This window comes from Pyrus communis, chromosome 13 (genome assembly GCF_963583255.1).
Source record: "Pyrus communis chromosome 13, drPyrComm1.1, whole genome shotgun sequence".
Lineage (NCBI taxonomy): Eukaryota > Viridiplantae > Streptophyta > Magnoliopsida > Rosales > Rosaceae > Pyrus > Pyrus communis.
In genome coordinates, this window is record NC_084815.1 from 15,252,678 (window position 1) to 15,276,105 (window position 23,428).

A 23,428-nucleotide genomic window follows, 5' to 3' on the forward strand; every position below is an offset into this window, starting at 1 on the left:
AATAAGCGCGTTAATCAATAGTTCATTAATAATCCGATCATCTTCAACCACATCATTTGGTTTGTAAAATTGGTTTAAAAAATTGGTCTCCCTAACATTACCTTTAGTATAATTAAGGTTTCCATCACAATGATCCCTAAATTATGCAAAATTACTTTGGTCTAAAGAAGGAGGCGAAATTGCACTGTAGAAATGAACAGTGTTTTCTACATTTCAGTTTATTTACAAGATTGCCACTATGGTGAAGGCGGCTAGGTTAGTTCGTTTTGGGCTGTGTTTGCTGGGCTTACCTCAATTGTTGATGAGGCCGGCCCTTTGGGTGTTCAAATGATGGGAATGCCCATCTAAGGTTAAGATCGGACGGCCCGGATTAAAAGTTTGGAGGGTACTTTTGTCATCTTGATTGTCGAGACTGATTGGGATAGATGGTGAAGGGATTGTAGGGCAGACACGAGGCCATGCCGCCTCTGAGATAGAGATGGAGAGAGGGAGACCGCGAGAATGACGGTCTCACCTCCATCCTGTCCTCCTCTCGCCGCCGTCTCCCTTCTCTCGCCTCTGTCGTCTTACTCCTCCTTTCTCTGTCTCTAGAATCGTTCGCTCTATTCGAAGATGATCGAGAGTTCTGAAATGGTGTTTAGATAGGTAGGGGGTTGTGCATGTGAGGTCATGCTTGATGATTGTGGAAGCCAGCGATTCTGCTTCTACGACATAGCCTCGACCCTACTTCCATCTCCATTTTCTCTCCTCGCCTTTTCTCTCAGAAATCACCAACGAGCTCAAAAACCACCAAGCCGTTAGAAATCTCTTCGATTCTCTCTCTCAGAAACTACGAAGCACAATGACCTCTTGCTGAAAAACTGTGAATATGGTCCCAATTCGAAGGAAATTTTAAGCTTAGAAAAGCCTTGGTTTCCTGATGAGTTCTCCGGCCGATTTGGAGTAGGTAATTTTGTGATTTGCAGTTTATTTTGGGAAATGATTGATGGGTTTGCAGTTCAGTTTACCATTTCCAGAATATTTGCAGTTTATTTTGGGGGTTTACATTAAAATTGAGGAAGCACATATGAACGCAAAGGCTCGAGGATGTACAACTTGGATATGATAGGGTACAAGCTATATGACATTTCTGCAAATTTAGTTTTTTTTTTTTTTTTTTTCTTTTCATTTTAGGGGTTTTTTTTTACTGTTTAGTTTTTGGGTTTTGTCTAATTTTTGTGGTCTGCTTTATAGATTGTTGTCTTTGAAAGCTTCTTTCCAGCCTTGAGCTTCTTCTTGCCTGGTGCCTTCTCATTGAGTATTGGAGCATTAAAACACAAGTGTGTGTGTTTTGTCTTTGTATTTATTTTGTGCTTTTTCTAACCCATCAATTTCGTTTGAGTCAACCAAATAGTCCTGGCTTGCAACTTATGTTGTGAAGTATTATTGTTTGAAAAATTAAGTATGCATGTATATTTTATGTGTGTGCGCGTGCACACCTCTGAATGGTGTTAAGCTCTTTGGGTCATCTATATATGTGTAGACATATCTCTGTGTGTGTGGAATGCAACATATCGGATTTAGGTTATACTGTGCATAGTTTTATTGTCTGTTGTTATTTGCGCTATACCATTTCTATGCAGGCTTTGAAAGTTATTCTTGAGTTTTATAAGCACTTTCCATAATTTAAGCAGTCTGTTTTGGGTTCTTTTTCATTATGTCTGTTTTGGGTTCTTTTTCATTAGGTCATTAGCTACTGATTAATGGAGAAACGAGGACCATGCCATTGCGAGAATTTGTAGTTTGCAACTTTCATTGGTTATTATATTTGATTAAGTTAAACTTGAATTTCTGGATTTTGACTTTTTCGTTTGTTTCTCTGTTGCAGAGTTGGCTTCATTTCATTCCAGTAACTCTAAATAGGTCCAAGAACTCACTGAATAGGTCATTGTCTTATATCTTCTTCTCTCTTTGTGTTTATATTTATTTTTCCTTAGTTGTGTTCGAATATGACAAACAAGAACTACAAAGGCAGCTAAGAATATCCAGCGATCCATTAACAGTTGAACAATTAATTGGCTATATATCTTGGATTTGCAGCGTTTTCGTTTCGGAAACGTGGGAGACTTTATGCATCATGTATATCTGCAATGTATATCCCTTATATATTTATTGTACAAAATATTAGTTCACTTACACTTTAATTCTATTCATGGTTGTGGTGTCTTTTCAGGGTAAATGGTTTATATTGAAGTCTATTGATACTGCAATTTAATTCTATTCAATAACACTTTTAGTTATTTCTGCTCAAATTTTGGTATCTAGGAACGCTTTTAGCCTTACCAAAGCATTCCCAAACACACTCCTTAAGTTGATCAATCATTTGTTTTGTTCAACATGGCAAGTTGCTCTTAATATTTATGTGTATTTGTTAAAAATTGAATCAATTGATTAGGATGAGAACTTCAGTTTTGGGTTTTGTTCCACAAGGACCCTAGTTGGTCATTTTATCTGTGTGTGAATTTTGCAGTGAAATTAAGGAGTGGATTAAGAAGACCAAGTAAAGAAGAGGCGTGGTTTTGTTTTGATTTTCATCATCCAATATGTTAAATTTATTGTTAATTTCAGTGTATTACCAGCTTTCTGCCGGCTCTGATTCCACACTTCAGAAAGGTATGCCTCTAATTTATGATAAATTTTGCCAGTTTGCTTCTCTTGATTTGGAAAGGTACGACTCCAATTACTTTGTTTTCCAAAGCCATCTTAGCATCTGCATCCCCAATTGTAGAACAAAAGCTAATCCAATTGCTAATCTTAGCATCTGCATCACCAATTCACCATTATCTTTCGATTTTGAGTGCCTTTATCAAATAGAGGGTAACAATGTAGTTTTATATCTTCGATATACAAATATCAGCACTGTTTTCTTTTCTGTACTAAATACGTTCATAATCTGTGGTTCGTTTGAACTTTGATATATGTCAAACTTATAATACTGGTACTGGGACGTTGTTTGGAACAGAGCTGGAGGTGACAATGTGGTGGAAAGGTAAGTCCTCTTACTTTCCTCCCTACCTACCTAGCATACTACATAATCTTTCCAACTTTAACTAAAATTATATCCACAACTCATTTGCAGGCTACAAGGACTGGATATAGAGTAATGGTTTAATAATGGTTTTAGAATGGTAAATGATTGCAATTAAGTGCAATTGTGGCTTCTTGCTCTGTGTTTGTTTATTGGGACACCTATTTGTGGTTTTCCTATAGGTCCCTAATGTGAAATGGAAAGATGTTGGCGGTCTTGAGAATGTGAAGAAATTGATTCTGGATACTGTTCAGAACTTCAGGTATGTGCTCTTTGTATCTCTAATGCTTAGCTTTTATGAAGGTAATCCCAATAAGATCCATCGGTTTGATTCACTTTAGTTTTTATAATTCTTATTTGTTCGCATTTCCTCATGTTTATGCAGGACAGCACATCTTTCCAAAGACTTGATGGGTGACTACCTTCATTACCTATTCAAGGGGCCACTTTGGCATCATCCGGAGTAGGCACAACGCTACAGAATAATCCCTTGAATGATACTCAGCTCTCAGTTTCCAAGCCAACCCCCTTCGATGCTGATCAGAGATACTCGCGTTTGCATCATGATGGCTTGGTCTCTAGGCGTGAGAAGTCAATGACTCATTTGCAAGAAGATAAGCAACAACTGAGAAGATGCAGTTCTGGCGCCGAATCCCTGGGTTTTGGCAAATGCAACAATTATATGGTTTGTTCCTTTGGTTTTTTTGGTTTAAAGGTGTTTAATTTGATGGTGTTTTTGACAAATTGTTGAATATATTGTTAGTTTAGTTATTGATTGTATTGAGTTGTGGTTTATGCTTTTGGTATTAAGTAGTTTTTTCATATCCTTGAACTCCTTTTCAGGTAGAGAAACGTGAGTTCTTCTAAGGTGTTTAAGTGAGTGTCAATCAGAGAGTATTTTGTTCGAATATCTGTCCAAACAAAAAATTTCTTTGGAATGAAATAAATGAAACTACTTTTGAGACTCCCACATTTGAGATGTGTATTGGTTCTGAAGGTACAAGACCAAAAGTTACATTTTCATTCCCATTTATAGAAATACAACTTGCAGATTTAGTTAAATGTATAAAATGACTAGCATGTGAATTTGTGTATAGTTAAAAATAATCTTATCCTTACGGATTATTGATTGGGTAAATTTGGTTGAGTAAATTTAGGGTTATTGATTGGGCTAATTTGGTTGATTAGTTGATCTGATTTGGATGGGTTTGAGGGTTAGTTTCTAGGAATGTTCCATTGGTGTTCTTTTTCTTCTACATAGTTACCAAAATCTCAAGTCCCCATTTGATCCTTGAGTACGACCCAATCATATTTGCTGTAATACAATCATATTCTTGAGGTTTGGATTTTTTACTCTCATGTTTCTGCCCAATCATATTTGCTCATGTTTTCGCTGTTAGAAAATACATGCATGTTCTCTAAACTAAAATACACTTCTCAGATGCTGTGATTATTCGATTGGATTTTCCTTATTTACCTTCATATAATGGTGGGTTTAACTTTTCAGGTGAAAGTTTTTACACAACCTCATTACTTGCAAAATTTTGTTCAATCAACATTCAATAACCCTGCCATCATATCAAGTTAAAGCTACGAGTCACTATCATACTATTTTCGTCACTTTTTATTCCCTTGCTGAACACAATGGAGTGAATTGTCTTCATTTGCTTTCTTGCATTTGAACTTACGTATGTTCTTACCTGACATTTGTAAGCTTTTGATTAGTCATGAAATATGATACATTTTCTCTGTGTTTACAAACTTATGACATACAATCAGTTTCTTTTTGGTTGGGTTGAAATGATATTGATTGTGCTGTTATAATTAGTTAAATGTATAAAATGGCTAGCATGTGAATTTGTGTATGGTTGAAAATAATCTTATCCTTAAGGATTATTGATTGGGCAAATTTGGTTGACTAAATTTAGGGTTACTGATTGGGCTAATTTGGTTGATTAGTTTAACTGATTTGGATGTGTTTGAGGGTTAGTTTTAGGAATGTTCCATTGATGTTCTTTTTCTTGTACACAGTTACCAAAAACTCAAGTCCCCAATTGATCCTTGAGTACGACCCAATCATATTTGCTGTAATACAATCATATTCTTGAGGTTTGGATTTTTGTACTCATGTTTCTGCCTATTATATGTTTCTGCCCAATCATATTTGTTCATGTTTTCGTTGTTAGAAAATACATCCATGTTCTCTAAACTAAAATACACTTCTCAGACTTCTGTTTCTTATGGAAACAAGTGTCCTGCATGTTTTTTGCTTTGCACGTTTGTGCTTGAAAACTTAGATGCTAGAATAAGAACGTAACAGCTTTTATGTTTTTTTGTCAACTGCTAAAACATCTGCCTAACCTAGAGGATATATATTTTGACACCTTAGATTAATTTGGTTCTCACTAAATGAATCAAAGATCACAAGACTAGAACCATTGGTTTCCCAAAAAAGTTGGTTTTTGAATATTTTCATTTATGCTTTCAGTTCTTGGAATGGACTGCCTGTAATCCCAAATGAGCTATTGAACAACTCTTTTGCTACGCTGTGTTTGCAAATCAATATTTAGGCTAATAATTGAAGGCTGATTCTTTTTTTTTTTTGAAAAATGTAATCTGGATTCTTATACTGTGGTGATTATTGTGGTTTTTAGGTGAATTTTTCGAGTGGGGGGAGAAGGGGTGGGTGGGGGGCTTTAAATTGTTATTCTCAATTGGTATATAAATATTTAAATGTGCAAAACATGGATATCATGGAAGAATTCAAATGTTTTTCCTGCATTAGGTTGGAGAGCATGATCATTTTCTGTTTGCACATCACATATGTTCTTCCTACATTAGTATATATCTCAAATTTCTCTCAATTGCTAATGGATTTATTTTCTTTGGAAATTTCAGAAAGTCGGGTTGTTGGAGTAAGAAGCTGGTTTGTTGCCATTTTTAGGTATATAATCATGTGCCTTGATAGCATATTCAAAGCCAATTTAGTTATATGGATTTTTTATTTATCTTTCTAAAGCTTTTGTGCCTAGATTTTAAATATGTGATTGGTAATTACTTAGCTCGATAATTGTCAAGCATATGATTGCTATTCATGAATACAAAACCTTCATTCACATATCACAAGTATATGATGAGCTATTTAGAAATTCGGCATTTTCGTCATCCAATTCAATAGCATTTGGGATACTATGCTAGAATTCTATTACAGCTCCAGCTAAGAGATGTGAAGCATGAAGAATATCCCTTTAGGAAGTGTTAGCTAATCCGGTTAATTGGTCAACAAAATTAGCCATTTTTGTCTTTTAGATTGGATAACCTAGGAAGAATGTTAGAATGATTGATCATATTCGTTAGCCCTAATTTTTTTTATTGCATAATGATGGAATTGACGTGTCATTTAGTCGTAGTAATTGATGTAATAAGTACGTATCAACTGCCGCATTCACTCATTTATCCCTTTGTTCATTAAGGTAAAATGTATCTTATTCATGCAGTTCGAGGTGATGCATTCAAGTCCCGCAGCAACGTGCGGGCACATTTTCTAGTTAGTTCTAAATTAGTAACATATCGTCTTTATTGTTTGACGCTGCACATTAGTGTTTGCTTCCTGTCCTCAACTTCATAAAAAAAAAAACATCCATCACAATTAACACAAAGACGCAAATACAACAAAATAATCGAAACATTGATATGCATATCAAAACATATGGATCATATCAATTATTAAGCAATTCTAAAGTTTGAGGACCAAGTGAGGAGCTTCGCGTGATTTAGAAAGCTACTTAAGACTTTGGAACGCTGCAGCTCAATTACTAGGCGACGCTTACTACATTTTGCTTTACATTGGAAGGTTTTTCTTCAACTAGACGATTCTATTTCTACAAAAGTCTTTTAGCCAAGCAATACCAAGCATTACAAGGACAGCTAAATCACCTGTCAGTCATCATTGCTATCACGACTTGACCATGTTTCTAGCAGCGAGAGAAGAAGCAGTGGGCCGAAAACTGGTGGAAGGGGCGGAGGCCTGCTGAAGGCGACCATTGGTTCGGTTTTCTCTTTTGTGACAGTATCTCCTTCCGCATTGTCGTAGTTCCCAAGTTTCTTTGGTGTTGAACTGGCCAACGTACCTAATTATAACACATGACACTAGTCAAACACAGAAATTGTTATAACATACAATTCTAATTATAAAATCCTCAAATGAGAGAATATATATTACCCCATGACCCTTTGATAGGGTAGAGTCGTTTGAATTTGATCTTTGAGGGCGATAATGCAGTTATTCCACGCATGTAGGCTATCTTTTTGCTGATCGTTTCACAATGGAATGGTTAATACTACGGAACCGACAATCCTGGAGCAAAGTGTTGACATGGAAGATGTGTTAGAAAAGCCAGTTTTTTTTCTTTTTTTTCTCTCGATGTTCTTCCCAATTCTCCTACACGGATCGACACACTCTATGATCATTCAACGTGAGAGAGTTCAGAAAAGGAAAAAAAATGAGTTGTATAGCACTATCACATCAACAATCATCATGCAAATCGTAAAATTTTGGAGACGGTTGATCAGATTCCTTGAAATTGAAAACTTCATATCGGAAGCATATGTAAAAGTACAACACAAGAGAAGACAACGAACAAGAATCCCATGTTCTATAAAGCAAAACAAGATATTAAGGCTTCCTGAGATTTATTATACCATAATTAACCCCCAAAATTAACGATTTTTGCGCTTCTTTTGTTCATTCGCACTCTCCTCCCCTTCTTTTTATGCTTCGATTCTCCTTTTATGCATTCAATTATCAAAGCGCAGTAACGTAAGGGAGGAGTGCAAACGGATAAAACGAGAGACTGAAAATCGCCTCCTGATAGCATTAACACAACATTTAAATGCAAACTAGAAAGAAAAATGAATATATATTTAAGCTTCAATTGCAACCAAGAAATAGGCGTAATATTTTGACTAAAATGTTTTAAGTAATAGAAAGTGAAAACTTGATAGTACGTTCCCAGTTGATCAAGTTAAGAATTGAAACAATAAACATTAAAAACATAATAAAATTAGACAGACAGTTAATTTCCAGTGACTCGAAGAACGTACAGTTAAGTAAAAATTATGGAAAACTTTAGAATGATGAGTGAATCTTAAAGTTCGTTGTTGTGATCAATTAACCAAATTAACCCAACAAAGTGATAGAGGAGAGATACTAATTAAGATTAGAGTTTGGTCTCGTACCTGCCTGTTGTGCTTCTCTTGACCGGCAACGAACGTCGACCCAAACGAAGAGAGAGAATTATGCGACAATGTTGTGGATGTGGTTCCAGTTCCAGAAGATATGGATGGCCAAAAAGAAGGTTCGGGAAGTTTCAAGTTTCGAGTGGACTCGTCATCGGACAGATAAGGCTCCTATAATGGGGATTTGGATCCTCACTCGAGCTTAAGAGGCTGAGCCTCCTAAGCAAAGTGCAAGGGCCGTTGGATTTTGATCTAACAGTTATAATTATTATAATTTTTAGATGGTTCTCCTATTTGTAGTCGTTCAGGAGGCTTAGCCTCCTAAGCTCAAGAGCGGATCCAAATCCCTATAATGAGATTTTGACTCGTTGACACGTGTGCACTTAAAACAGGAAACAAGTATCTAAACATCACGTAATTACATGGATTTTTTATTTTATTTTTTCAAAACGAGAAAAGCAATTGAATCAAACTGTAAGGTCATCTTCCAAATACAAAAACGAGAACTGTTATTTACACCTTAAAAATTTTATTCTACATTTTTTATAATTATATTTTTCTTTCTAATTATAAAGTTTAGCATGTAAAAAACAATTTCCTATAAAAAAAATTAGGGGACTTTAACGAAAAGCTCCCGGTATTGTTCACTTTAACGAAAAACCATATTTTTACACTAAAAAATCAATTTCGGTACTATTCATTTTACCCTTTATTTTGTTATTTTAGTTAAAACTCAAAGTTTTCAAGCCATTTTCATTAGTTTTCCTAAAAAAATATGCTTCCAATCTCTTTCTTAGATTCCTTTTCGTTATTCGGGATTTGTATTAAAGTGGATGAATCTAAGTCAATTATTATGAAGAAATTGTAACAATGGCCCCATAACTTTAACTTAATTGGAGTAATGGTCTCTCAACTAAAAATTCATAATCATTGGTCCCTTAACTCATCAAAACATGCTGCTATGGTCATTTTCGTCAACTCCGTTAGAACTTCCGTCAAAATGAGTCATGTGTTTGCGCACGTGAGGCTGAATAAAAGGCAAATAAGGAAAACCAAATGAGAAAAATTGTTACAATGCTCTTTCAACTTTAATCCAGTTCGAAAAATAGTCCCTCAACGTTAATCCAATTAGAGCAATGGTCTCTCAACTTTAATCCAATTGGAGTAATGGTCCTTCCAACATAACTCATTTTGATGGAATTCCGATGGAGTTGATGAAAATGACTATAGCTGTACATTTTGATGAGTTAAGGGACAAATGATCATGAATTTTTAGCAATGTTCTAAAGGACGCTAGGCGTTTGTCAGGCAGCAGGTTAGGGCCTAGCGCCTAGACGGCAAGGTGGGTGCCTAGGCTGACTAGGCTGATTTATGTAAATCTATTATATTTCTTGTAAATAAGTGTCAGTTTATACTTAAAATATAAACAATTTCATCATAAACTACAAAATAGAATGACATATATATTATGAAGTATTGGAACATAGTGAAAACATAGAGAACAAGCATATAATGTGTGTTCATTTAAGTCTACAACAAGTCGCTTATAATTTATTGAAAAAAAATAAAATGCAAAATGAAAGTTATCTATTTTCTGTCTAAGTGAGTCGAAACCTAGGCAAGTGCCTATGGTCTGGGTGGGTTAGGCAGGTGCCTCAGCAGGTTTATGCGCCATTTCTTAATTTTCAAATGTCTAGGCATTAATCGTGGCGGTGACTCGTCACCTAGCTCTTAGGCGGCTTTAGGCGGGGATTTTTAGTTAAGAGATCATTGCTCCAATTAGGTTAAAATTAAGAGATCTTTTCTAGAATTTTCTCCTATTATTACCTTCAAGTACCTTTGATGAGTCAATTTCATATTATATATTTTACCCTATTCTTAGTATATTTTGGTTAATATTTTGGAAGAATTTTGATACTTTGAATTGTATTTCCAATATAGGACTTCCGATTTCTTTTGGAGCAAAACATCGTCAAATGGATGAATTTTGGAGTAATTCAAGTTGGAAGACGTTCGTGAGTCACTTAGCTTGATTGTATCAAAATATCAGATTTTTCTACCAAGTGATGATTTTCTGGCAATAAAATAAAGGAGCAATGTGCAGTGCTGGAATAATGATGTTTTGGGCTTGAATTGTGTTTTTGGAGCCCAAGATGACCTCAGATGGGTTCATAGCCTTCTGGAGATTTGTTCCGAACGCCCTGATATTCAAAACAAGCTATTTTGGGCCGGATTTGGAGGAGATTTGAGGCTAAAACGTGGCTAGACAATTACTTGGCAGATTCTCCTAGTTTAATTAGGGCTATATTTTATAAGATATTTTATTATTATTTGGTTACCTAGTTGGAATAAGAGGCCTATGATTTAGGGTTTGTGTGATGGCTTAGCAAATATATTGCTTGGCCGTTCTTAGTCTTTTCTACACTTATTATTATGCAGCTTTGGAGACAGAGAGCATTGCTAGGGTTCTTGGAGATTTTCTACTTTAAGGTGTTTTTATTTCTTTTATTCTTAATAATATTTTCTATGATTTCAATTATGAATATGCATAACTAATTCCTTTTACTAGGGTGAAGCCTTGAGCCTTAGCATGAATATGTAATTTTTATTTAATTGCTCATGATTGATTTCATGCACACTTCGAATTATTAACCACCATGATTAAAACTATCTAATTCTCTTAATGCCTGATCACTATTAGGATCTTTAGAAAAGTAATTTTATGCAATTTTGGTTGGAAGGTTCCCTGAAATTGGCACTGGTTGCTTGTGATTAATAATTGTAATTTCACTTAGGATGAACACCACATCCCAAGGGTTGCATGGTTTTTCAAAGGGTTTTCATAAAGCATAATGAGTCTCTCGTGTTTAGATTTGATCCAAATGTCCGGACGGATTGCATGTTAGATATACGTTCTATGTTGGAGGTTCCAAGTACAATATGAATTAGGAAAACCTAACCTTCAAAGTGGCATGTGTAGATCCTAAGTAATTGGTAAAAATACATAGGATTGCTAGGTGATGGTGGAACCCAAGTGCTTTCTTAATTTGATTTTTCCAAAATAGTTTTCTTTCCCCTTCATCTTTAATATTGCAGATTAGTTTATTTTTATTAATTAAATTCGTTTTAATTATGGTAGGCCATAAAAATCAATCATCTCAACATTTTGCTTTACAATAATTAATTAGAATTTGGTGCTTCGATTTATTTAATAATCTCTATGGAGAACGACCTTGCAAGAATCGTTTATACTACAATATCCTTATCATTCTTGCAATTATTATATGAGTTTTTAACTTGTTTGCATGTGTGGTAAATTACCTATCAACCTTTCTTCGCAACATGCTAATAAAGCTTCCTTCACTCCCAAGGGCCCACGGCTTCAAGGCCAAGCTCGAACTCCCTCTTAGATTTCCTTTGCCACCCCATATAGTTTCGAACCACCCTTCCAACTCCCCCTAGATGTTTCTGCCGTTCTCGCACAATCGCAATAGACTTTTAAATAACCAAAATCTGGTTTCATCCATGTAGCCTTCCAACTACCCCCAATTTCTTTAATTTCACTGCTACCCATAGTTTCCTCAACTTGCCGCAAATCACACCATTCTTTTCAGTCTCTGACTTTAGAATTAATCATGATGGTGACCAGCTATTTAACTCTTAAATGAGGCCTAGACGGGGATTTTTAGAATAGTTATTTTGAAGTACTAAAGATCAAAATTAATCTTAATATCTATTTTATTTAAGGACTTGATGAATGAGAATAAACAAATCAAAACAATATTATTAATTAAAAATGATGAATTAGCAATCTAATTGTGTAAGGTGTGAGCTCATTTTTCACTTATTATAGTAAATGGCGAAATTTGTGTTTATTCTTACTGTGCAATAATTGACGGGCCAAATAGTTAAAAATAACACTAATACATATATTTTGGCAGTGTAGGCTTAAATCGTGTCAAGTTTCAATTTGTGCTTAATTCTAACATTACAACATTAATCACATTAAAGCTTTGTTGTCTTGTGCCTCTTAATTTGCCAATCTTTCACTTAAACCACAGCTAGCATGCATGCATGATGCTCATGTGGTTAGGTCCTTTATATATGGGGTTGGCATTCAATTTATGTTTGATGTGATATATGTAGTAATACAAGTAAAAATCAAAATAAAAGTTAATTACAAATTGATGGAAAACTATCAATGAAAGTACAAATTGATGGAAAAAACTACCTTTAAAAGGCCATACACAAGCCCGGTGGAAGAGGGAAGGTGCAAATTTTATGCGAAGAAATATCCATAGGACCGACATATTGATGGAGACAGGGAGTGTGCAAAGAAATATGTATGATTCTACATGCTATCTCTCAACGAGTAATGCTATTTGTAGACAAAATCTATAAACTTAATAAAGTGTTGTACCAATAAGAAATAAACACGTTAATCAACAATTAAATAATCATATAATCATCAACTTCCCTTGTAAGTTTACAAAATTTTATTTACACATTTAGTCTCCCTAGCATTACCCTTTCTCCACAGCTGCCAAATCAATTTTATATGGGTAAAAGTCAATTAACTGGGCATTCGAAATCCACAAAGAGTGCCACGCTTTTGTGTTGGAGTAAAGTGTCTACTTAAATGGTAAATTTTTCTAGTCCCATTTTGTACCTTATGATTACCATGCGTTTTGCAGTTAATTGGCATACAAGGAGCATTTTGGGAAAAAAAGTGGCGAGGAATGGTGAAAATATGGAGTAGAACGAGGATACCTGTGTTAATAATTCATTGTAGCTAAAATTAACTTGCCGCTACCACCATTACCACCACGCACCCCTGCCCTGCGTTGTATTCCGCCTTGTCAATTTGGTAAATTTGAGAGCAAGTTGATGGTTGTAAGCAAAATGCAGTGTTCAAAGTCAATGAAACCCTCTTTATATAAGAAAAGAGTAATGCTAATAAAACTTGCAAACCATACGATGTGCCACCAATAGATAATAAACATATTATTCAACATTGAAGTAATAATTCAATCATTTATAATCATGTAATGTTGTTATACACACGTATTGTAGTCTATAGTTTGCAAGGCTTGTTGGGTTAGAATTAGGGCTTTTACTATCTCTTTTCTATGGGCCTTTGTTACTCATGGGGAAAAATTGTAATAAAATCATTTTGAATGGACCTGAAGCCAATAGAATTACAAAACTTTAGAGGCAAGAGGGCCCTTTAGAGCATTTTTACCAGTTAGTGGAGGACAATGACAATTGAAGAGAAAGAGTAACAAAATTTCCCTCACTATTCACTCAGGTCTACACGTTTGGAAGGAGGAAAGACAAGGGCAAGGGCGATTACTATTCTTAAACATTTTTTTTTAATATTTTCTTCGTCTTATCCCCACATATCATTATCGCCGTAGATTTTTGGGTAATTTTAGACGTTTAATTTGTAAGTATGTTGGACTTTGTAAGATTTTTGAAGTGTGAACTTTGTAAGTTTTTTTAATTTTTTGGAGTTCGATTAATCCTAGCCGTTGAATTGAACAATTTTTTGAAATCAAAGGCTCACAAAGAGCCACGTGGGTGGAGAAGTGGGAGACGTGGTGAACATCTTACGAGTTGGAACAACTCTGGGCTTCACATGGGGTTGGAGGGAGGGGGCTCGCTTGCTGGGCTTCAAGTAGGGCACAAGCCTTTGCAATTGTTGAAGGGTAGCTACCCTTGAAGTTGCCTTCAACCCAATTGCTTCCTATTTTGTGGATTGGTGGAGTTTTTTTTGGTGAAGGGCAACTTAACCTAATTGCTCTGGTGGAGGAGTTTTGTTTTTGGTGAAGGACAACTCAGCCCAATTGCCCGTGCAGTTGAGTGACTGGTGGAGATGCTCTTAACGCTGGGCTATAACTATCAGATAATTTCTATTGTTTGGGTGTAGGATTCAAAGATTTGTATTTTGCTATCTTGTGTTTTTATAACCAAAGCAAGAGATATAGGTTTAGGGTTTACCATCAAAACGACCATACACCACCTAAATTTGAACTCTTGATGTCTTCCAAATATCATATGGCCATTGACAAATTTTTTTTATCATTTTTAATTTTACTATTATTAAGTAGTCCTACTTAATAGGATAAGACTTTGTTATTATTGTTGTACTATTATTAAGCGGAGGAAGGAGAGTTCAAAACTATTACATTAATTTTGGGGAGGGGAGACTTCGAAACTATTACATGAGAAGGTTTTTCAGCCAATTATCTCAAGAGATGTTTGTTTGAATATGTAATATTTAGACAGGCCAGGGGTTTGCTATCCCCAATTTGTGTGTCTCATTGATGTCTCATTCTTAATTTTTTGACACATGTTCCTCTATTTAACTTTAAATTTAATATTGTTAAATTGCATAAAATTTAATTAAAAAAATAAAAAAAACTAAAAAATAAATACCACATTGCTGAATAAACCTTTCAGTAACCTCCCCCAAATCTCGCACTGCAGCCACCAACCCCATCTTTCCAACTATGCATTTCGGCCATGGGGCTCTTCCTCATCGGGGTGAAGCTTTCTCTCTCTCTCTCTCTCTCTCTCGCTTTTCCAGCAAAGTCGTATCAACATTCTTCGCTGTCGTCACTTATCGATCGATTAGATATTCCTAAATTTTAAACTTCACTACCTATTTGCCGGCTGTGATGAGATGGATCGATCACATATCGATCAATTAGAAATTCCCAAATTTCAACTTCAAACTTCACACGTTTTGACGAGATCGATAGATCATCAGGAATTGAAGAGAGACAAAGGAAAGGAAATAAAGCATCGCCGACTGTGAGGAGCAACATGGCAGTGATGGGGTTGTGCTGTTGCAGTGATTGGCGGCGATGGGGTTGTGAAGTTGCAGTGGATGGTTATGAATAGGGGTGGGCACAGCCAGGTTCGTTCTGGTTCTACCCTCAAACTGGAATTGGAATTGGAACATTTCAACGGTTTGATTCAGTGCGAATCCGCTCAAATTTATTACTAAAATCGTACCGTTTGGTTCATAATGGTTCTTGTTCGGTTCGTGTTGATTTACAGTTCTAACCAAAATTATATATATATTTATTTATTTCTTTTCTAGTTTTCTACATTAAATACCAAACACATATTTCTACCACAAATTCAAGCAAATTTGAGTTTCTACCACTAAATCTACAAGATTTGTGATCGAAAAATAGATAGTGTATATATAAATATAAATAAAAAGATAGAAAGTCTCAGATTACGATCAAAGTGTATATCTTAAACTAAAACTGAAGTGTACATAATGCTTAATATAATGGAAAAGAATTGAGAAAAATAAAGTAGGGGGAGAGAGGGATAAAACAATAAGGATAAATTAGAATTAGATGCTTCATTTTAGATTTTTCTAAATTAAACATTTGTTACTTTTCAATTTTTGATTAAAGTGCTTTTACTTTTAATTAAACTTTATATTCAAGGTATATTCTTAATTTAAGTATTTTATAAATTCTTTTAAATACATTTCTATGTAAAAAAAAAAAATGTACTCAATAATATTCATTAATTTATTACTATTTTTATGGAATCTCATCCCTTCCTCAATTTAAGGATTCAATTATATCTACTGGGGTTCAAGATTAATTGGATGAAATATAGTTTTTCAATTTCCAACTCAACATTTTATGTAGATTATAAAAAACAAGAGTTCGTTTATTTAAAATTGAGATATAGACTAGACTGCCTAATTTCATGCAACTGAAAATAAATTTGAATATTTTAATAACTACTTATAGTGGAAACGTGAACTAAGAGTTTTCACATTTTTATTTTTATTTAAAATGAGTCATTATTCCAATAATTAATTATTAAGAGTTGAAAAAATATTTTTTAGTGCAATGTTTTAATATGAAAAGTTATCTATTTTTTTTTGGGTTACACAACTTACACATAACGTACCACAAGTGACACAATCCGACCTAGAATGTCCACTAGGACCCCAAATCGAGTTGTGTTCGCCGATACCTGGAAGGTGACGAAGCCATAAAGTGTGATAGTGTATAAAATGTGAATAAATTTGAACCTAAAAGTGTCTAAATACCAGAGTGCGCTACGAGTGGGAGCGAACCCATTTCACACGCGATGTCAGAGCATAAGTAAAGTACAGTAGTGTGGGTAAGAATCATACCCTTAAAAGTAGCCACCAATACTAAGATTAACCATTTATCCTTGTTGATACGAACTCAGCAGTTAAAACCTGAAGGGGTACAAAACAAAAAGTGTGAGTAAGCAGTAAAACCAAGCTTCCCAAAACTATTACCTTTCTATCAGTAATAACCCCTCACTATAATTCCCTTATCGTTTTCTATAGGACAGTACAACATATATATATATATATATATATATATATATATCCATCTATGCTCAAAAATGGCCAAAACCACGAGTATGCCATGTCCATAGACTCTACAATGCATTAACAAGTAGGCCAAATGAACTTAATCAATATAAAATGATACATTAGCCGCAATCACCTAATGTGACCCGTACGACTGTACTTATATCTCATCAATTATCCCTGCACACGAGTCGGAACCACCTCTAGTGGTCTGTACGACAGGACTGAGTGTAAATAAGTACGCTTAAGTGCTACGATCACGTGAAGACTGTGCGAATAATCGCGGGTCACCTACGAGTCGAAACCACCTATAGTGGTCTGTACGACAGGCCTGTGCACCTACCTTGAGTCCAAGGTGAGCGTAAGGTGCGGAAGGTGAACATCACGTGAAGGACTGTGCCCTGATCGCGGGTGGGAGCACTAACACCGAGGTGCAGGTTTATGAGCTCTCAATGCATCTCAATATAACATATGCAACTCATGGCAACTAGTACGACAGTATCGAAGTTGCCTAACACATAAATGTAGTCATGCTATAACTCAATCGATTCAACTAATACCATAAACTCACCTGAACTTACCTAGGTGTCTTGCGTTCACCTTTGCACTTGAAAGCATTCCCAATAATTATATGCAAGTAATATACATATGGATATACATGATGCAATCTAATACTCAATCACGTCGTAGCATTTTCAATTATATACAATACGGTGTGAAATGTACAATCAATAACGCCCTACTCCCGAACTACTTATTTTCAGGGATAATTATCCATGACAACCCAATTAACACTAATTTAACTAATTAATTCACAAAAGTAAAACTTGCCTTTACCAATTTCCTTCGCATTACTCAATTTCCCAAATGGCTTTTGTCTCAAATATATTATGGCTGCATCTAACGTCTTGTTAGACTGCCTATGTACCCTAAACAGGGATCAACCCATTTGTAGTTCATATAGTACTTTAAACATTCACAATAATTATATGAAGGTAATATACCTAATCAATTTAAACGTGTCGATAGAACTCTCCATAATATGTACGATAAAAAGGAAAAGATCCACTCACCTGGAGTCCACGTTATGATTCTCTAGCGCACGCATCAAGGCGTCCTGAATGATTGGTGCCTGTGACCAATTATCGAATCACATCTCAGAACTCTTATCAGTAGAATACGTAATTCACATAAAACACAACCTCAAGGGCATTCTAAAATAGTTTGAGACCCATTGACCACAAGTCAACAGTCGATCAAAGATCGACAGTAGGGTCTACAACCCTATACAACTGGACCCAGAAGATCCGCATATCAGATTTCCAATCCGCAACTCCCAAAAATCCACAATATGCTTCTAGAATAACATATTAAAATTTCATTACGATCCAACGGTCGGATCTTTGCCAATTGCCTAAAACAAGTGGCCGTGAACATTTATTTTACTAACTTACAAATCCAATTCAGGAAGATCCATACATCGGATTCCCGATCGATAAATTTCTATGATCTTTAAATATTACGTATTATAATGTATCCACATTTTTATCAAGTAACGTATCGTAACGAATTTAGGTTCCAACGATCAACCTAAGTCATTCAAATAACAAAACTGAATTCAAGACATTCGACATAGCCTAAAAATAGCATTGGCGGCCCACTGGCCACGCGCTGCCGCGGGTGACGGTTGGCCGCCGCGCCTTGCCGGAAAATCCAACTATTTCCAAAAATTCTCAAACTTCACAGAAACGAAGATCTCAGTGAGTAGAGCAACTTTCATACCTGCCATGAAGTCCAAAAGTGGATGGAAGATGGTCGATTTTGCCCACAACGCCGGCAGGTGCCTAAAACTTCCCGGTGTCGATTCGTCTTCTACAGTGGTCCAACGGGGTCAAGGTTGGTTGGGTTTTGCTCCTGGGATGATGGGCTACAAAGCCCAAGTGGTGGCATCGGCCATCACTTTGCCGATTTGCCGGAAAATCAAAAAGCGTGCTCGGAGCACCGAGAGAACCGCCAACTTTCGTGGCCTCAAACCACCACATACCGTGGTTAATCAAGGTGGTCCTTTGGGGGGGTTTTGTAGAGGGGAATGAGAGCTTCAAGATGGTGGTGGTGGCGTTGAAAAACTCCATCGGAGTTGGCCGGAATCGGCCTTGGAAAATGGGTGGTCACACAGGTCGGGCACGGGTGCACGGGAAGCTTTCCCATTTTTTTTTTCTTTCTTTTCTGATTGGGTCTCACCCTCTCCCTCTAATTTTAATTGGTTCCTTCCTAATTGTGCCTAAAATCTGATTGGCCACTTTCCCACAAGATGGGAATTCAAATAATTAATAACTAAACTTTAAATAACCATTTTCAAACGTCCATAACTATACCGTTATAATCCGGACTCGCAAACGGTTTTCGCCTATGCGTTCACACCAACGAGTACTACGAGAATATGTTAAACGAATAAGTCATACATCTCTCTAAATGATGGTCAACATAAGTCAAAATATTTGTCTCTATGGCATTTTCGTAAATTCACGCTTTTAAAATAAAATAAAAACGTAAAATTTGGAACAGGTTGTCACAACAAGTTTTGTACGTATACCAAAATAAGAATAATACAACGTACTGATAACTTGGTATGTACTAAATAAAGAATTGCATAACGTACCAAAAGCAATATTTTATAACGTACCAAAATACTAATACGTATCCAGATTAAATTTATATAACGTACCAATAACGTACCAAATAATTGGTACGTTATATTTAATATATCTGTTTGGTACGTTATATTTAATCACTAGTAAAAAAAACACTTTGCGCGACGTAGATACTTTCGTCGCGCAAAGTCAAAAATCGTTGCCTAAGGGTTTGCGCGACGCAACCTTCGTCGCGTGTTAATCGTCGCGCAAAGTCTGAGACGCTAGGGTCTGCGCGACAACCCATGGCGTGCGTCGCGCAAAGTGGGTTTGCGCGACCAACGACGTGCGTCGCGCAAACCCTCTTTGCACGACGCATGACCTCCGTCGCGCAAACCCACTTTGCGCGACGTAGGCATGGGTCACGCAAAGTGGGTTTGCGCGACAGATCCATGCGTCGTGCAAAGTGATTGGTCACGCAAAGTGGGTAGTAGTTTTGGTCAAACTTTTTTTTTTATTTTAAATTTTTGATAAATATTGTAATTAAATTCGAAAGAATAATTAATTAACCAAGCAAAAGTATTTAATTATAAAATATATGAAAATGTACATACAAGATCCGAACAAAAAAGAAAAAACTACAAGTGAACTAGGTTTAATACATCAAGCTACTAGGTATCGACAGGGCGAGGCGGCCGCCGTGCACTGAGCTGCTCAACCGACACTGATGACGTCAATGATACGAGCACCTGGGACGCCGTAGGAGTGGCCTCAGCAAAGGGTGTAGGCTCCCTAATCAATGAAGCACTCACGGCTGGAGCAGTAGATGCTGATAATGCGGAAGGCACATTGGTCACATTCTGACGACGAGTGATTAACTGCGACATCTATACACTTATTCAACCATAAAAATATAACATTAGAAATTAATCCTACAACATTTTTCTTAAATGTAACCGATAATGTTGTGGGTTTTATGACAAGGTAAATTGCTTATCTGTTAATATATATGATATAATATACCATATAGGGAATGCTCATCTAAGCCATATACCATGTGACCTCAGACATGGATGCTCCTATACAATTTTACCTTTGAATTAGAGATTCGTCTGTTGTACACTTATATGTTGACCAAAGAACTAGACATTCATAGCTAGTTTGATTACATACATAAAACAACAGTGAACATGAATAACAGTATGATACCTATAATTGAAGTTCTTCACAACAAAGTATAGCTTATTGGCTAAAATAGTTCACCTGCATATGTGCTCGCATCACGTTCCTAGTACTGAGATGACTGTGATTCCTTAATCATAGAACAATAAACCCCATTGCATATATATTCTGAACTCAATCATGTTTTCAATAATGATTCTTTTGAGTCACCATTTAGTTAAATTACACAAACCATTCATTTATGTTTCTAAATGAAGCCTCACGTTCACAACAATTAGGAACATCTGACAACTTATTGGATCAATAACTCTAACACTAAAGTTGCAGAGAAGAAAGCTTTCTCTTTTTTTTTTTAATTCGTTTTTATATTTCAAAACGACAACTCTCTTTCTAGATTATGCAAATACTAAAAGCATAAAACATGGCCAGAAGAAGTTGCTGCAGTTCCAACAAGGCAATATTCAAAGTGTGAAACTGTGTGTGTATGGGAAATAGGGCAGGTGTTCGTGTTCATGCTTGAGATAGAGAGAGACAACAAAAAAAAGTCCAAACTTTATATTTCAAAACGACAACTCTCTTTCTAGATTATGCAAATACTAAAAGCATAAAACATGGCTAGAAGAAGTTACTGCAGTTCCAACAAGGCAGTATTCAAAGTGTGAAACTGTGTGTGTATGGGAAAGAGGGCAGGTGTTCGTGTTCACGCTTGAGATAGAGAGAGACAGAGCAAAAAAAAGTCCAAACTTTATATTTCAAAACGACAACTCTCTTTCTAGATTATGCAAATACTAAAAGCATAAAACATGGCTAGAAGAAGTTGCTGCAGTTCCAACAAGGCAGTATTCCAAGTGTGAAACTGTGTGTGTATGGGAAAGAGGGCAGGTGTTCATGTTCACGCTTGAGATAGATAGAGACAGAGCAAAAAAAAGTCCAAACTTAAGACAACCAATCAAACTTAAAAGAAACCAACTTTTACAAATGAAATATTAATGAATTTCCATGAGTCATGCTTTCGGGGAAAGGGTAAAAACATTAAGCTGTCCAGATGAAAGCTTGATTAGTTAAAGTGACCAGAAATTCATAACTGGTTTAGTGAGTACCACCAATTAGTGATAATAACATATACACTGTAAACCATTAGAAGAAGATGCACCTCTAACCAAAGGAAGACCAGTTATATGAGAAAACAAAGACTAGGAAGCCGACCAAGAATAACAACAACAACCATCGTTTCAGCAGCGACAATAGTAAAAGTATCGTCCATTTTTCCTTTTCGTCTACAATATGGGATTAACTAATGAAATTTAATTTAAAAAAAGGCTTAAATTACATAGTATATACTTGCTGGTAAAGCAATGTGAAGTGCTTTGCAAGTCGAACTGCAAATTCCTGCACTGAAAGTTCTTCTTTACATTCCTTTGCCTTTACATACCTGTGTTGCAACTAGGTTAAATCCCAAAGGCGAATAGCAATCAAAATGATGGAAACATAGCAGATTTCCAGTACTGGGAAAGCTAACAAACATAGATGTCTAATTGTCTACATACATTTGTTTCTTTTGTGACAGTAGGACACTGTATTTCGTATCATCGTGTTAACTGGAACTTGAGTCCATAAGCGGTCACGTTAGTTGTTAAGTTCTTTAATCACTCCTGCATTCTTTTCCTTTATGCGTCTTCTATTTTTATCGATTGAACTGAGGAACCAATTTCTTCGCCCGCAGTTTCAACCGATATTTTTGCCATTTGGTGCAAAAATATGAACTTGTAAGTAGTAACATTTCAATAGCTCTAAACTTTTTCAGCACCAAAAATATGAACTTGTAAGAATACGAAATTTGTGAAGAAGTAGAGAAAAAAACCAGAAAACTAACACCATAGCAGACCAACCCACCACCCTAAAATTCAATTTAACACTAAAACCCTAACTTTCCTAACCCAATTTCTAATTTAATTTCCCAAATTGAGTCTAATTACAATACCAAAATCTTCAAATTAAGGCATTAAAGCTTGATTCTGAACTTAGAAAGAAGAAAAATAAAGAATTAAGCTTGATTCTGACCTGGGTCTATACCTGTTGTGCAGTCGGGAGAGGATGAGGAGAGGATGAGGATGAAGGATGAGGATGAAGGATGAGGCGGAAGTCGATATGAGTGAGAGGGAAGAGAGAGACCGAGTGAGCGAGAGGGAGAGAGAGGGTGATTCACCTGTGTGAGAGGATGAGGGAGACTGAGTGAGCGAGAGGGAGAGAGAGGGTGATTTGATCACCTGCGTGAGAGGATGAGGGAGGCCGAGTGAGAAGAGAGAGCTCAGGTTTATCACAGATAGCGAAAATTTAAACAAAGCGCCTATTTTTAGCAAGTGTGCCGCCAAAATTATCACACATAGCGTGACGCAGATTTACCTTTCGACGTCGCGCAAAGGGTTTTTGCGCGACGATTGTACAGTGACGTCGCGCAAGGTTTTTTTTTTTTTTTTTTTTTAATTATTATAAAATGTACTGAAAATGTGACTTTGCTACTTTCAAATTCAATTTTTTTTACATAAAACCCACGATAATATATTTTTATAACAACTACAATAAATTTAAAGGTACTTAATATATATATATACATATTTTTTAATTTCTTAAGTGTTATACGTACAAAATAAATAAATTTAAATCTACTTAATATATATATATATACACACACCATTGAAATTGATGGGATAGGTATTGTACGAAACTAGTTTGAGCGATCCAACCATCAAACTTGTTTGTATATACTTCGAGATCGCATACGCCAAAAATTGCAAAAAACAAACATTCAGAGATCAAGTAACGGGACAAAACTTTGCGATTGTTATAAATGAAAAATCACGATTTAATGGTAGTTTTAACTCCGATTTTGATGATTTTTTTACAGCTACACTCTTTGATCCTATA

General features: G+C 35.8%; 1 long non-coding RNA gene across 1 annotated transcript; it reads right to left on the minus strand.

Moving 5' to 3' along the window:
• Positions 1-19,944: 19,944 nt before the first annotated feature.
• LOC137711969 (uncharacterized) lies at positions 19,945-22,809 on the minus strand. Its single transcript, XR_011065175.1, has 3 exons — positions 22,565-22,809; positions 21,845-21,935; positions 19,945-20,215 (listed from the first exon to the last, which is right to left on the minus strand). It is a non-coding gene; the product is annotated as an uncharacterized lncRNA (long non-coding RNA).
• Positions 22,810-23,428: the final 619 nt, after the last annotated feature.